The 17,038-nt window shown below is 35.3% G+C and overlaps 1 non-coding gene across 1 annotated transcript; it reads left to right on the forward strand.

The window, feature by feature from the left end:
• The first annotated feature begins 4,217 nt into the window (after positions 1-4,217).
• LOC128291937 (small nucleolar RNA R71) lies at positions 4,218-4,324 on the forward strand. The gene has a single exon (XR_008281921.1). It is a non-coding gene; the product is annotated as a small nucleolar RNA R71 (small nucleolar RNA).
• The last annotated feature ends 12,714 nt before the right edge of the window (positions 4,325-17,038 follow it).

The following is a 17,038-nucleotide window of genomic DNA, read 5'->3' on the forward strand; positions in this document are numbered from 1 at the left end:
GGTGGTTTAGGAGGTGGGGGTGGCGATGAGATGTGGAAGTGCTGACAAATCTGCTGTAAAGTAGCATCAATGTTATCGAAGCATTGAAAACACTGTTGCTCGAATCGGGTAAGGCACTCAAGATGTTAGTGTATGAACACGCCGCATGAACTGGACGAGAGGGTGGTGGTGGCTGAGATGGTGGGTCCTTATGACGTGGAGGGACATCATCAGTAATGTCCTCAGGGTCTCCCTCATCGGCTGATTGGGCGAGGCGATACTGAGGAGGGTGGGTTCCTCGGCGCTTCTCGATCATCCTCATACTAAGCATGCTCGAGATGCCTTATGGGGACATCTAGCCAATAAGAGTAAAGGAGGATGATTGGGTTGTTGTGTTAATGAGCCCGAAGTGCCGTGCCAGTCGAGTCACGTAGGGGCCAATGGAGATGACCCTCCTTCGATCCCGCTCCGTTTGGTGGCGAATGGCGAGGGCAATAAAGTAGGTGAGGTCGAGTACATGTCTGTTCACCGTGCTCCATAGAAAGTAGGCATCGTGAGTGCTGATGACATCGGTGCTCTCTCGACGTCCTGTCAAAGTGTATGCCAAGATGGCGTGTAGGTACCTCAATAAGGGAGAGAGAGCAGATGCCTTGGAGCGGTTTGGGTCGTAGGTGGCTGAATCGGGGACCAAATCGTACCAGCACTATGTGGTGACGGAGAGTGTTGAGGTCGTTCTTATCCATGAACTCCTCTGTGTATAAGCCCAAAGCTATACCGAACTCGGGCACACTAAACTAGCAGACTAAACCGCCGAGACGAAACTGGACTGTTCCAGGACCATCAAAGTTGGTTATGGCGTCTTGAACATGGAATGTTGAGCAAAGTTTAAGTGTGAGCTCAAGGTACGTCGGCTCGATGATTGCAAAAAAGAGGTCTCATGGATCGGTTGTCAAGAGTGCTCTGTCCAATCATTGCAGCGGCCCACACCTAAAGGTCGGGCCCGTAGGATTTGGAATAGTTCCTCCTGATTGCCGGGTAAAAATTGGAAGCATGGGTGGTGAATTTCCGCGGTAAGGCCCGAGGAAGACCCCCTTTTTACTTTTTCGAAGCGGGAATGGCAGTTTTCTTGCCACATGAGCTTGACATGGTATACCTGCAAGAAGAACAAAGAATATAACATAACTAACTAACTCAAGAAGTAATCATGAATATAGTTAAACTAACCAGTCCAACCAACAATACTCAACAGTTCAATCTAAATGATAGAAGTTTATATAGCAATTGACATAATAAAAGCATGATTATTTTCAATATAAAATGACTGAACTAGACTCTTATCGGAACACACGAAAAGAATGAATGTATAAAAAAGCATTGACTAAAATGGCAAAGAATGAACGTATAAGCATGACTATAGTGAGAACTATGAATATAAATAAAAAATCTGCCAAATAAAACCATATGATTCATAAAATTAGTAAAAGGGATGAAGAAAATAGAGAGAAAAGAGTAAATAAATGCTAAAAAGATGAGAATGGGTGTCGAAAATGGAGTTAGAGGCGGTGCACGGGCGTGGCAGAGAGCCCGTGTAGACTTGCAATGGCTAGGGTTAAGGATATTGGGTGAGGAAGATGATGAATAGTGAAGGGTATTTATAGATTTTGGGACACACGGCCAAGGAACACGCCCGTGTTCCCCAATTTTAGCCTATGTTTTTCTCATTTTTTTTTTGAATTTGGGCGTGTCTGACATTTGGCCCACGCCCGTGTTCCTTGGGCGTGTGGGTGCACATGGCCGTGTCCTGCTTCGTTCGCTTTTCCTACGCCCGTGTATGAAGGTCCACACCCGTGTTAATTTGACAGGTTCGACCACGGATTCTAGACAGGGGCGTGGCAAACGCCAGTGCTATTTTCTCAGGTTCAACCATGATTCTAAGACACGGGCGTGTTGCACGCCCGTGTTGTTTTGGTAGGATCGCCCACGGCCATGTCGCACAGCCATGACCATTTATCGCAGCCTGTGTTTAGGAAAATCTTTGCCCTGTTTCCACACGATATTAAACACGCCCATGTGCTTGGCCGTGTGGGTGTGGTAAACCTGTATTCAAGAGCTCCATTAATAAGTTAGGTGTTTAAACACTTAAAATTTAAAGAAGTTAATATTGTTAGTGCTCGGGCTGCCTTCCAAGAAGCGCTTATTTAAGTGCTCGGGTTGCCTCCCAAGAAGCACTTATTTATAGTCTAAGATTGACTTACCTCCCCATTGAATGGTCATGGTGGTTTGAGGAGTTTATACTCCTCATCCCTGCTATGACTCTCATCAAAATAAGGTTTTAGGCAAGTATTGTTTACCTTAAAAGTGTCGAATTTGGGATGACTTACCTCGACTGTACCAAATGGGGAAATGCTAAGTACTGTGAGAGGAATTTCTTCATTCGGCTTGCCAGTGTCAATGTGAGGATCTACGGCATCTAATGAAACTTTGTCTCCAACCTTAATTTGATTTGGTGAGGCATTGAGCTCATTCTAGCGTAGTTTTGGTTCATCGTGTTTTCTCGGTTTAAATGTTAGCCATTCATCTAACTCCTCAATTTGTAACATTCATTCTTCATGTGTAGATACTTTGTTTTGGATTGAACATGGCTCATGTGTGTCCTTCAAACTTATTTCCTGCAAAATAGGTTGCACCGTATGATCAGCCTTAGTAGAACAATTTGTACAATCACCTTCAATTTTTGATTTGTTGTTCAGGTTGCGAGCTTGAAGGGTGATTGTTTCGTCTTCCACATGAAGTGTGAGTTCAACTGTGCCAACGTCAATAAATGTTCTAGCAGTTGCTAAAAAGGGCCTTCCCAAAATTAAAGGAACGCTACTATCCTCTTCTATGTCTAAAACAACAAAATCAACTGGGAATATAAATTTATCAATTTTAACGAGTACGTCTTCAATGATACCGCTAGGAAACCTGACAGTTTTATCTACTAATTGAATGCTCATCCTAGTTTGTTTGGGTTTCCCTAGACCTAGTTGCTTAAACAATTTGTAAGACATAACATTGTTACTAGCCCCTAGATCAGCCAACGCATTATTAACATCTAAACTACCAATTAAACAAGGAACCGTAAAACTCCCTAGATCTTTTAGTTTGTTGGGTAGCTTATTCAGAAGAATGGCTGAGCAAACCGCGTTCAACTCCACATGCGACTTTCATCTAACTTTCGTTTATTTGCTAGAAACTCCTTTAAAAATTTGACTGCATTTGGCATCTGTGAAAGTGCTTCAATAAACGGTAAGTTAATATGTAGTTTCTTTAAAAGTTTAAAGAATTTACCAAATTATTCATCTAAGCGGTCTTTCCTTGTCGCATTGGGGTATGGTACACAAGGTTTATATTCTGGACTTACTGATTTTTGTTCATTTTGGCCTACCTCATTCTTACCTTCGCTTACCACCGATTCTGGCCTTGGTTTTGCCACTAACCCTTCCTCATCTTGAATGGCAATTGCGTTGAGTTGCTCCTTTGGGTTAGATTCAGTGTTGCTTGGCAGGCTACCTTGTGGTCGTTCGGAAATCAACTTGGCGAGTTGTCCTATTTGAGTTTCAAGCCCCTGGATTGATGCTTGTTAATTTTTGAGTGCCGTCTCGGTATTCTAAAAATGAGTTTTTGACACCGAGATGAATTTGGTTAGTATCTCCTCAAGGTTTGGCTTTTTCTCCTGCTGGTATGGTGGTTGCTGAAAGCCTGGAAGGGGTAGTGATTTCTGATTTCCTTGGCCTCCCCATGAAAAATTTGGGTGATTCCTCCAACTTGCATTGTAAGTATTGCTATCAGGATTGTTTTGAGATCGAGGATTACTACCTATGTAATGTAACTGCTCGTTCTCCATGTTGTGGCCATAAGATGGGTATTCTGAATTGCTTGATCCACCTCAATTTGCTTTGCACTACATTACAGGATGAACCTATGAAGAACTAAGAAAACCACCAATTTTCTTATTTAAGAGTTCTACCTGATTAGAGAGCATGGTGACCGAATAAACGTTATAAACATCAGCTATTTTCATTGGCTTTGTCCTCATGACTTGCCACTGATAGTTATTCAGTGACATCTCCTCTATAAACTCATAAGTATCTTCAGGTGTTTTATTATTGATGGTTCCGCCAGTAGTTGCGTCAACCATTTGTCGAGTCAAAGGATTCAGGCCATTATGAAAGGTTTGAACCTGTAGCCAGAGTGGTAACCCATGGTGAGGGCATCTTCGCAAAAGGTCCTTGTATCTCTCTCATGCATCGTAGAGTGTCTCTAAATCCATCTGCACAAAAGAAGAGAAATCATTACGTAATTTAGCCGTTTTAGCCGGCGAAAAATATTTTAGTAAAAACTTTTTGGTCATTCGTTCCCAAATAGTGATTGACCCCCGTGATAACGAATTCAACCACTGTTTAGCTTTGTTTCTCAAAGAAAAAGGGAATAATCAAAGGTGAATAGCGTCATCAGAAACACCATTAATTTTAAATGTATCGCATAGTTCCAAAAAGTTTGCCAAGTGAGTGTTGGGATCTTCGTCCTGCAAACCATCAAACTGAACAAATTGCTATATCATTTGAATTGTGTTAGGTTTTAGTTCAAAAGTATTTGCAGCTACAGCAGGTCTAACTATGCTCGATTCAGTTCCTGTTAAAGAAGGTTTAGCATAATCATACATAGTGCGTGGAGTAGGATTCTGACTTACTAGATTAACAGCAATCGCAGGAGGTATCAGGTTTTCCTGATTTTCAGCCATCTCCTTGGTTGTGGTTTGAATATCTTCCTCTTACTCATTCTCTATGTATTTTAAGCTTCGCCTTATTTCTCCTTGGTTTCTGCGAACGGTGCGATCGATCTCACTATCAAAAAGTAATGGTCCTGACGGGTTTCTCCTGGATATAAACTAGAAAAACTTTTCAGAAGAAAATAAATGAAGAATTAGAAAGGAAATAAAAATTTAAATTGCAATTGCAATAAAACTAAAATGGCTAAAGTAATAAAAATCAAGTGTTCCTAATATCTTAGTTCCCCGGCAACGGCGCCAAAAACTTGATACGTGATATTCATGACAGGCTTTAAATATTTATAATGAATCGTTCTTGAAACTAACTATTATCACGATGAAGGCAAGTGTACCTATCAAACAGTAGTATAGCTTTAGCAAGACCGGGTTATCGAACCCAAAGAAACTAAAAGTACTAGTATCAACTTTCATTTTATTATCTAGCCTAAAAAAAATAAAAGGGTTTTGTTTATCTAACTAATTGATTAAACTAAGAAATCATAGAAAAGAAATTTAGGGAAAATACTTTTTGGAAAATTCGATTGATTAAGACAATACCTAAGGAAAAATCCACCGAGACTTTACTTTTTATTTGAATCTGAATCAGACGATTTATTCATTCAACTTGTTCCGTAGAGATCCCTAAGTTATATTATTATCTTTCTCGAGACTAACAACGTCTAACCCTAGATTAAAAAATCGAAATCTCTTTCTAAATAACGCCCTAGGGTTGCAATAACTCGATATATAGGTCCCCTTATTAGGTTTCACCCTAATTCGGCAAAATCTTGTCACCCTATCTCTAGGCGCGCAACCAACTCCGCTTAATTATGACAAATTTACACTTAGACAAGGTCTATTCCTCTTCTGAATAAGAGCGTAACTTGAATCAATATCCTAGAATATCAAAACAAGAATTAAGAACACATAATTAAGAACAAGTCAAATATTTATCATACAATTCAGATAATAATAACAAGATTCGTCTTAGGCTTCATTCCCCTTAAGTATTTAGGGGTTTTAGTTCATACTAATGAAAGAACACATCTCAAAAGAATAAAAATAACAAAACATAAGAAAACCCAAAACTCCTGAGGGAATCTGAAGGGAGATCTTTAGTCTTGATGGTGAATTCAGCTTCTGGATGGATCAATCGGCTTTCTTTGAGCAATTCATTGCTTCTTTCTGTGTGTCCCCCCTCTTCTCCTCTTCTAGGGTGTATTTATAGGCTTTGGAATACCTAAGAGCCCTCAAAAGTGGGCTTTTCCGAATAGGACTCTGCTTGGGCTCGACAGGGACACGCCCGTGTGCGATTACTTCAGGCTGTGGTCAAGCCTGTTAAATAGGCACGGGCGTGTGGTCTACCCGTGTGAGTCGTGCTTCGATTCTGCCAAATTGACACGACCGTGTGGTCTGCCCGTGTGAGGAAGTCCAGGCCGTGTTGATTTCGTACGTTGGCCCATTTTCTCCGTTTTTGGCCCGTTTCTCGTTCCTGTCACTCTCCTATGCTCACCTAAGTATAAAACATGAAATTAAGGCATTAGGAGCATCGAATTCACCAAATTTAAGGAAAAATTATCCATAAAATGTGCTAAGCATGGGATAGAAATATGTATGAATTACGGTTTATCATGCGGCATTCGATGTGAGGCACACGGCTGTGTCCTAGCCCATGTCCTTACCCATGTAACTCTTTAACTTAGGTTACACGGTCATCCACACGCCTGTGTGTTAAGCCGTGTGGACAATTTAATTTTCAAAACTTAGGTGCAGGATTCACATGGCCATGTCACACGTCCGTGTGCTAGGTCGTGTAACTCACACGGCTGACACACACGCCCATTTCTCTGCCACTGTGACCAATTTTGAGCATTTTGTTTCCCAATTTTTAAGATGCAAGGGACGCACGGCCAAACCACACTCCCGTGCATATGGTCGTGTGTCACACACGGTTGAGACACACGCCCGTGTGTTTGCCCATGTGGATAGAATAAAACCATTTTCCAAGCCTTATTTCTCACACTTTTTACCTTGCACCTACATCAACACTTTAATATGTTCACCAACCAATTCAAGGCATATAAATCAAACTAATATTCAAGTTTTATACATGACATGTTGCTCACACTTTCAAGTATTTATCTTACTCTTTTCTAATCATATACTTACCTAAGTATGATTTTGTCTAAGTTACTAATCCAAGCATACTTATATACCAAACATGATATAACTTCATGCATTAATATATTAAATATGTTATCACTAGCCATTCCAATGGCTAATTACAACCAAAACATTTACATACCCTTACTTGTCAGCATTAGCCTATACATGTCATTATACCAAAGTAAGTTTCCTGTTTATACCAAAACAAGCTGAAGGATAGTGTGATGATTTTTCGACCGCTCTCTAACCTTTACGAGCTTTCGAGTACTATAAAATAGTGGAAAGAAAACCGAATAAGCATTTTAAATGCTTAGTAAGTTTTTTTAACAGGAATTTAACTTACCATATATTTTTATTAAGATAAGCACACAAAAATGCATCCAAGCAATTTGGCTAATAGCCTAAAACACAAATTCATCAATCATGTTAGTCTAGTAATTCACATAATACTAAGAACATAGATGAGCTCATCTTTTAATGATTTTCATATACGTATGTTTTCTATATAATTATTCCATATTACATGTACATTTCCATGACAAATCATTTCAAGTTTATTTTAGCCATGTCAAAACTTTACCCGTTGAATTTGTTTGAAATATCGATGGATACACTCATGTAGTACACTTGAAGTGTACAAAACCGAAATCTATCAATTCATATCTAGGGGTACCCAATTAAGGCACATAATCAGGAAGTATGCTCTCGAGGCATATGTCAAGAAGCTCAAATGAGCCATGTAACAGGATGCTTATCCGGGCTAAACAGGAAACTCCTAAGAGTTTAGAATAGGAAGCTCATTGAGCTTAACAGGTAACTTCGAAGAGTTATTAACAGAGAGCCCCAGATAGCATAATAGGGGTTCAAGCGAGCCATGTCAAGAAGCTCATAAGAGCCTATATTGTGTAACAGAACGCTCACAAAGAGCTGTGATAGTGCGCAACACATGCACAATCACTATCGATCAGGATGCTCGTAGGAACTATATAACAGGATGCTCGAAAGGGCTTATAACAGGATTGCTCATCCAAGCTATAGTCTGTTCGCAACATATGCATGACTATAATCAATACGAGAAAATATTGTGTCCATTGAATTTTATTATTCATACAAGACTCAAGATTTATCCAGCTTTGTCGATTATGTATTCAATTTCACATCAATAGCATTTACACAATTCATACATACAATGTAACGCCCCTAACCCGTATCCGTCGCCGGATTAAGGTTATGAGGCATTACTGAACAAAAGCACAATTTTGAACATTCACACAAGTCATATTCATTATATAAGCATATGTCCAATTAAATGTTAATCATGATTTTATTAATTCATAATATATATACAAATCATATATTCAACATTTTAATGATATTCGAATATCTAATAAATATCAAACATTTTAATTCATATTTCTATACATATACATATTAAATCAAATAAAATATATCACATGGCATTTTGTCCATTAGCATATACGGCATTAATAACTTCACCATATGATCAAGTATGTTTCATTAAACAAATAAAACCTTATACACATTTAATTATATCAAACTTGGACCATTTTAGAACATTAATAACAAAACATATCAAGCTTAGTTCACATACTAAAAATTATACCCAAATCATCTATATATATAGTTAACCATTTTATAACACAAGTATCGACTTAAAGCGCACTCAATTCACTTGCCAATCATCATGCCTAAAATGCATATACACAACCAATCTATTTTTAACCAATTCGGTCATTTATACATTACATAATACACATATAATATTCTATGGAATTAAATCAATATACCTATACACATACATATAAATGCCAAATCATGATTAACTTACTAACATGATGTATAACGTTTTCTTCACTTAATGCAAGCATATTGAACTTACAATAATCACAAGCCATAACCAAGTTACCTAATTACCTTAAAATATAACAAATCTAAATAAAATAATAGGTAACGTATCAAGCAAAATTTCTACTTATATATGTACCATAAGTGAACACCGAATATACCCCATGCATATATCTTAATTACTACCTAAATAATACATGATATACCTTAACTCATTTATCAACCATTATTTATCTTATTGCCGAAACACATAAACAAACTCCACAACATCATATACCTTGGATACGCTTTCAATATAAGTTCAAACCAAGTTCATATGTATATACAACCATTAGCATTATAACCAACCATAATTCACATGAAGATATATAATGGCCGAAACACCAAAATCACAACCAAGCATAACCATCATCAAAACGAAGCATTAAATCCAAACATAACAAAATATTAAGCCATTTTTGCATGGCTCAAGATTACATTAACCAAAATCAAACATTTCAAAATATAATACAACTATACATGCCATAGTTTCAAAAATTCAGCTTGACCAAAGTCAGTCGATAGTGTGATAGACTTTGCTGACAATCCCCGAGCTCGTAACTTGAATCCAAAATCTATAAAACAAAGGAAAACATATACACACACAATAAGCTATCATAGCTTAGTAAGTCATAAGCAAGTAATAATCAAATGAACATTTGTATTTAATCAACTAAACCAAATTAAATTATCTTTAATCAAATACACATTTTACATACTTGAAACTCATATATCATCACATTATCAATAGTTAATTATAGTAACTTAGCTGAATACACATAAGTTCATAAGCATATATAATTCTCAATTACATAATGCATATTTCATTCGTTCATCTCAAGTAAATACTTACCTTAACTTTCAAATCAACTAACTTAGCACATACTTGACATTTTAGCTCGATATCACATTTGATCTTTAATTGATATTGCCCGTTGAACCATTTGAAATCGAATAGATTATTCAGATAATCACATATATCGTACAATTTCAATGTCCCAGACGTGGTCTTACATGCTATCTCATATCAATGCTACTGTCCCAGACAGGATCTTACATGAATCAAATATGATGCCGATGTCCCAGACATGGTCTTACTCGTAACCACATATCGATGCCAACATCCCAAACGTGGTCTTACACAAAAACACATATATTGATACCAACGTCCCAGATGTGGTCTTACATGAAAACACATATCAGAATTCTATGGTTTAAAGGGGATGTTGTAACTCGATCGAATTGAACTCGTAAACTTAGTTCCCAAATATATTCACATTTGGCTTTCACTTATATAATCTCATACAATTTAATTTTAGTATATAAACTCGTATAAAATTAGAATTAACAATATATATTTGCTTATAAACTTACCTCAGACGATGAAAAACGGAACGAGACGACTAATCTACAACTTTAGTTTTCCCCCGATCCAAATCCAATTTCTTTGGTTCTTGATCTATAACATATTCAAATTAAACTCATTAAAACATATTTTCACTCAATTTAGTCCAAAAACACATAAATGGAAAAATTACCATTTTACCCTTGACATTTCATACTTTTTACAATTTAGTCCAAATTGCATAAAACACAAAACATGTAAATTTTGCACACATCATGCTTAGGCCGAATGTTCCTAGTGTTCATACAATTCCATAAATTTTACTTATTTCACATTTTAGTCCCTTAATTTATTATTTTTTTTGCAATTTAGTCCTAATTACTCAAAATCATCAAAAATTCCAAAACAAAACATATCAATCCAAATCATATCTTTCATATTTCACCAAACAACATCACAAAACTCAAATATTCATCAATGGCATAACTCAAAATATTCACCAAAATCAGAAATTCGAGCATGGGCTTTGTAGATAATATAGCAATGACTTCAAAAACGTAAAAATTATCAAAAACCAAGCTAGTTACATACCTTGATTGAGCTTAGCAATGGCCGAACATGAGAAAACCTTATTCTTTTCTTTTTCTTTTAAGTTTCGGAAAAAGCAAAATATTATGAAACCATATTTTAATTTTTATGTTTTATTATAACATATGTTATTTCATGATTTACCATTTTAACCTTTGATATTTAATAACTGAAACATATATATTAAGGCCACAACCGTCCATCACTAACACCAATGGTCGAATTGCTTTATAAGTGCTTTGTATTAATAAGACAAGTTCAATTAAACACTTTCACACTTAACCATCAAATTTTCATTTTACGCGATTAAGCCCTTTTGTAACTCCCCCACGCCCGAAACCGTCACTGGAGTCAAGCTTGAGGTGTTACTAAACTTATCTTACCTTTTAAACAACTCTAAATCACTTATTTTAATTTTCGGAATAAACTATTTTCTGCGTCATGGTTGCTTAAAAAATCATTTCTCGAGTTTCAAAACTCGAAATTAAGATCCGTAAATTTTTCCTAAAACTAGACTCATATATCTATCTATTAATTTTTTTAGAATTTTGACTTAGCCAATTAGTACAGTTTATTAGTTAAAGTTATCCTGTTTTAGAATTGACTACTGGCCTCTACTTACTACGAACCACTTTTCTCTCTATACAAAATTCATATGACTATACCGTTTGTTTCCATTAAAACTATATTAAATAAGGATTCTAAACATATAAAGTACACCACCTAATTATTTTTGTAAAATTTATGGTGAATTTCTAAATTTGGAGCAGGGATCCAGAAATTGCTCGGCCCTATTTCACTAAAACCAGATATCTTATAAAATACAAAACCTTTACCTGTTTTGATTATTCCATATGAAAATAGACACAATGAGCTTTAATTTCATATATTATTCACCATCAACCCATGTCTCTACAATTTCTTGTGATTTTTCAAAATCACGTTATTTCGATAATTGAATCTGTTTTTAAGTTACTTTCACATTTTCATAGTTTTCATGTGATAGTTACTACTTAATCATACATACTATTAAACATGTATATCATCAGCCATTCTATTAGTTAATCACTAGAAAGTATTTACACATCATTCATTGATCATATCATATTAAAAGAAACCAAGTTCCTATACATGCCATACACAAAGCGAAACGTTTAACTATACCAATATGGTTTCTTCGATAGTGTGATCGGTCTCCGAGCGTTTCCTTCGATCCCCGAGTGGCTTGATAAAACTATAAGAAAAAGAAAATAAAGAGAGTAAGCACTAGGCTTAGTAAGCTTACAAGCAAATAAATTACAACATTCAACATGTTGAATAAATATACATAATGTCACCTAGCCTCATAAACTTCCTTTACTTCTCATTTTCTACATTGTTCTTTACTCACTTACCTTCTTTCTTACCTGACCTTTCACTATTCATAAATATAATCTACCTTCCCTTTTTGCTGATAATTCACTGTAATTTAACGTGTACAATAACCCATTGAACCACTCGGAATACTAAGGATACTAGGTCGTTCTCGTCTATCAATATCTCGCAATGCCATGTCTTCGACATGGACTTACATGAATTATTCTGTCTCCAATGCCATATATATATATATATATATATATATATATTATGGGCTTACATGGCTCATTCCTGTCTCCAAAGCCATATATCTGATATGGACTTACATGGCTCATTTCATCTGTCTGTCCTATCAACCCCAATATTCTAACATTCCTAAGGTTCAAGCGGGGCTTCGATGCTTTTTCTCTCACTTACGCCTTTAATTCGACTTTAAATATTCTCATAACATAAATATATAAATGCTGGAATTTGACAATAATAATGTAAATAAAAGAATATTGCATTTATTTACTGTAAACTTACCTTGATACAAAATGTGACTAAACCTTACAATTTAGTCCTTTACTTTTTCTTTTCCTCGTTCTTCTTTGGATTCTTGATCTATAATATAAAATATTTCTACTCATTAGCATTTATTTGATTTCTATTTCACTTCACAATTTATGCTGTTCAAATTTCGAAATTGCACTTTCACCCCAAAATTTACAGCTTTTTTACAATTTAGTCCTGCTCAATTCACCCATCAATTGAACTAATTTTTCTAAATTAACACTTTTATTTTATCATTATAAACTATTTCACAGCCTTTGATATTCTGAATTTCAACACCAACATCTAATTCACAATTTTGCTCACAATTAGGTCCTAAATACCATTTTCTATCAAAATGACTTAATAAAACAACCTTAATATGAAATTAGAACTTCAATTTCATAAAATTCATCATAAACTACCCTTACTCAGCCAGGGTAACTCCCAATTTCACCCACCAAATCAAAAACTAATGAATTAGATGATTGGACCTAATTGTAAAAGTCACAAAACATAAAAATTACTAAGAAATAGTAAAATTGAACTTACATGGTGCAAAAATATGAAAAACCAGCATAGGAGACCTGCTACGGCGTTTCGGCTGAGAAAGATGAAGAAATGTCTAGATTTTCAATTACATCATTTTTTAACTATTAACTTTTATGCTAATTCCAATTTTGTCCCTTGTTCACATTGTTTTCTTGCTTATTTCATACCCAAACCGTCCAGCCATTAACCTTTGGGTCTAATTGCTCTTTAAATCCATCTTTTAAATACTTAAGCTATTTACTCACAATTTAACAAATTTTGAGCTATTTTCGATTTAGTCCTTTTAATTAATTAGCTATCCAAACATCAAAATTTTCTAACGAAACTTTAATACTAACTCAATGACACTTCATAAATATTTATAAAAATATTTATAGCTCGATTTTAAATTCGAGGTCTCGATACCTCGTTTTTGACCCGTCTGACCTAATAAATTATTTTAATTCACTAATTTCACCATTTCACAAATTCTTCTAAATTCTTACTTGACTCATAAATATTAAGTTACTATCTTGTTCAATCTTATTTGTCCTATTTAGTGATCTCAAATCACCATTTTTGACACCACTGAAAATTAGGCCGTTACATTCTACCTCGGATTTGTGGTTTCGCAACCACTGTTCCGTTTAGGCCCTATTTTGGGATGTTACACCTTTTATTTAATCGGGCACTCAAACGACAAAAATTAAAGCACGAAAATTTTACACATATAAATTCACATATAACAAACGTAGAAAAATAATTTTAAAATATTTTTGACTTAGATTCATGGTCCCGAAACTACCGTTCCGAATAGGGTCTAAATCGGGCTGTTACATACAACATTCAATTTAAGCATATAAATAAATAAGATTTAGTTACACGAACTTACCTTGTTACTTGTTCGTATACAAAAATTTACAAATCTGACACTTTTTCTTTTCCTCAATCTAACTTCGTATTTGAGTTTTCTGGATATATATAAATGAGTTTAACATCAATTTAATCCATTTCATACTCAACTGAACTCAATTCACTTCTTATGTAAAATTACTATTTTGCCCTTATACTTTTCATAAATGATAATTTTGTCCCTAGTCTCGGAAAATAAAATTCATGTAATTTAATCCTTATTCCAAGCCTAACCGATTTTTACATGTTACAATAACAGCACATGAATTTCAGAAAAATTAAAATTTTCCATGGGTTTTACCACTTTTCAATTTAGTCCCTAAATCATAATTTCATCAAAATTTTCTTTGTAAAAGTTGTTTATCTATTAACAACCTTTCATTTTCTACCATAAATTTCAAGTTTTCAACATTTACATCCATGGAAAAATTTCTATACTTTGATATCTTTACAAATTAATCCCTAAACTAGATAGATTAGACTATTCCGAACACAAAAATTAAAAATTACAAAAAACGGGACAAGATTACTTACCCAATTAAGCCAATAAAGCTTGCTTTCTCTTTCCTAGGGTTTTCATGTATTTTTGTGGAAGAAGATGATATAAAATGATGATATTAAACATTTATTTAATTTATCATCTTTTATTTATTTCATTTCTAATTTAGTCCTTTTCTTTTCTAATTTTTCATGGATGAATCATAAAAAATATCTACTAACTTTTATTAATGGTCTAATTACCATATAAGGACCTCAAATTTTTAATTCTATAGTTATTTGATACTTATAGCTACTAGAACTCAACTTTTGCATTTTATGCAATTTGGTCCTTTCCACAATTAAACATGAAATCGGTAAAATTTTCTTATCGAAATTTTCATACGTCTTTCCTATCACAATACAGAACATGAAATATTATTAAAATAAATTTTCTTTTTGACTCGGATTTGTGGTCCCAAAACCACTGTTCCGATTTCATTGAAAATGGGCTGTTACACTCTGGACAACGGTTTACTTGGGAAAAGGTTTGGTTACTAAGTAATAATATTAGGGACCATTTACACCGATATGTCACAAATTCTTCATTGAGGGATTGCTTTCCCAACTATTAGATTTTCAATGCCCCTTATTCGATTTCCGATCATTGCCTAGTTATTCACTTTTTACGATCCAACACTTTGGTATTCTGATAGATCCTCTGCCAGATTATTTTATTTTGAATCCTGATGAGTTTTTTAGCACACATGTGAAGAGAAAATTAGAAGTGTTTAGACGACATGTAGTGGGTCGATCGGTCTCTTCTCATCTTATAGCTTTAGGCGCTGCTTTGTCTACATAGAGTAAATTATTAACTAGGCAAAAGAACGAATTTCTTTGGGTTGCAACAGATTGGTTAGTGCAGTTAAATCAAGAAACACCATCAGATGTTATTTTGGTGGAGATTACTAATCTTAAAGGGCTCTTAACTTGGAGGATGATAAGGAGGAATTACTTTGGTGCTAGAGGGCTCGGTTGAACTGGTTGAAACATAGTGACCGTAATACTACTTTCTTCCATAAATATGCCTCCTATAGAAAATGTGTGAATATTGTTATTGGTTTATTTGATAAGACTGGCATTACTAACACTACGCTCGAGGTAATGTCTAGGGTGGCTAAATAGTATTTTGTGGATTTGTTCTCTTCTTTCTGTCAAGGTGACTTATATCATATGTTAGGGGGATCGACGTCTATATTACCTGCAAATGAATGAGGACTTGTTGTTTGATTTTACTCCTCAAGAGATTCGGTCAGCCATAACATGGATGTTTCTTCTGAAGGCTCCGAGAAAGGACAATTTTCCTACCTTGTTTTTTCAGAATTACCGGCATATTGTTGGACCTAACATTACGGATTATTGTCTAGGGATGCTTCGGGGAGAGTGTCCCTCTTTAAGATTAATAGTACGAACATTTTCCTCATTCCCAAAGTTGGAAAGCCATGGCACATGGCACATGTCACAGTTCGTTCGATTTGCCTTTGCAATATGATTTATAAGATTATTTCCATGGTGTTCATGAATCGTTTAAAGAAGGTACTTGATGTCTGTATTGATGAATCTCAGAGTGCTTTTGTTCTTAGACAATTTATCCCTAATAACATCCTTATTGCTTATGAAGTTCTTCATTTTTTTAAGCGAAGACGGTTTGGGAGGACAAATTTTTTTTCGCTTAAACTAGATATGAGCAAAGCTTACGATCGAGTTGAGTGGCACTTTTCGTAGGCTTTCATGCATCGAATGGGGTTTTGCTCTGACTGGGTTTCCCTAATCATGCTTTGTTTTTGTACGATGTCCTATTTCGTTGTTCTTAATGGGTCTGTGGACGATTTTTTCCTTCCTTCTAGGGGTCTTTGCCAGGGCGACCCTTAAGTCTTTATCTTTCTCTATTGTGTGGTGAAGGGCTTTCATCTTTGCTCCGTTTGGCACAATGCGACAAAGTGTTCCATGGTGTTCGTCTTGGTAGGTCTGGCCCGCGCCTTACCCACCTCCTTTTATTTTGTAGATAATTCTATGATTTTTGGTGATGCGACAATGGAGGGTGATACCACGATTAATTTATCTTGGATAAGTATGGACTATGTTCAGGACAACAGGTTAATTTTGATAAATCTTTTATTTATTTCGGTGCTAATGTAGTTCCATTGGTTTGTTCTCGTCTTGGCTCTCTACTAGGGGTGCAAGTCACCACAAATCTTGAGAAATATTTGGGTTTACCATCTATGGTTGATAGTCGAAAGTGAGAGGCTTTCTAAAACTACAAGGATCATTTTCGTTGATGCATTGATGGATGGAACTTGCGGTTCTTATCTCAAGAGGGTTGAGAGGTTTTTATTAAATCAATTTTGCAAACACTCCTTACTTTTACTATGTAATGC

Source organism: Gossypium arboreum, chromosome 4, assembly GCF_025698485.1.
Source record: "Gossypium arboreum isolate Shixiya-1 chromosome 4, ASM2569848v2, whole genome shotgun sequence".
NCBI lineage: Eukaryota > Viridiplantae > Streptophyta > Magnoliopsida > Malvales > Malvaceae > Gossypium > Gossypium arboreum.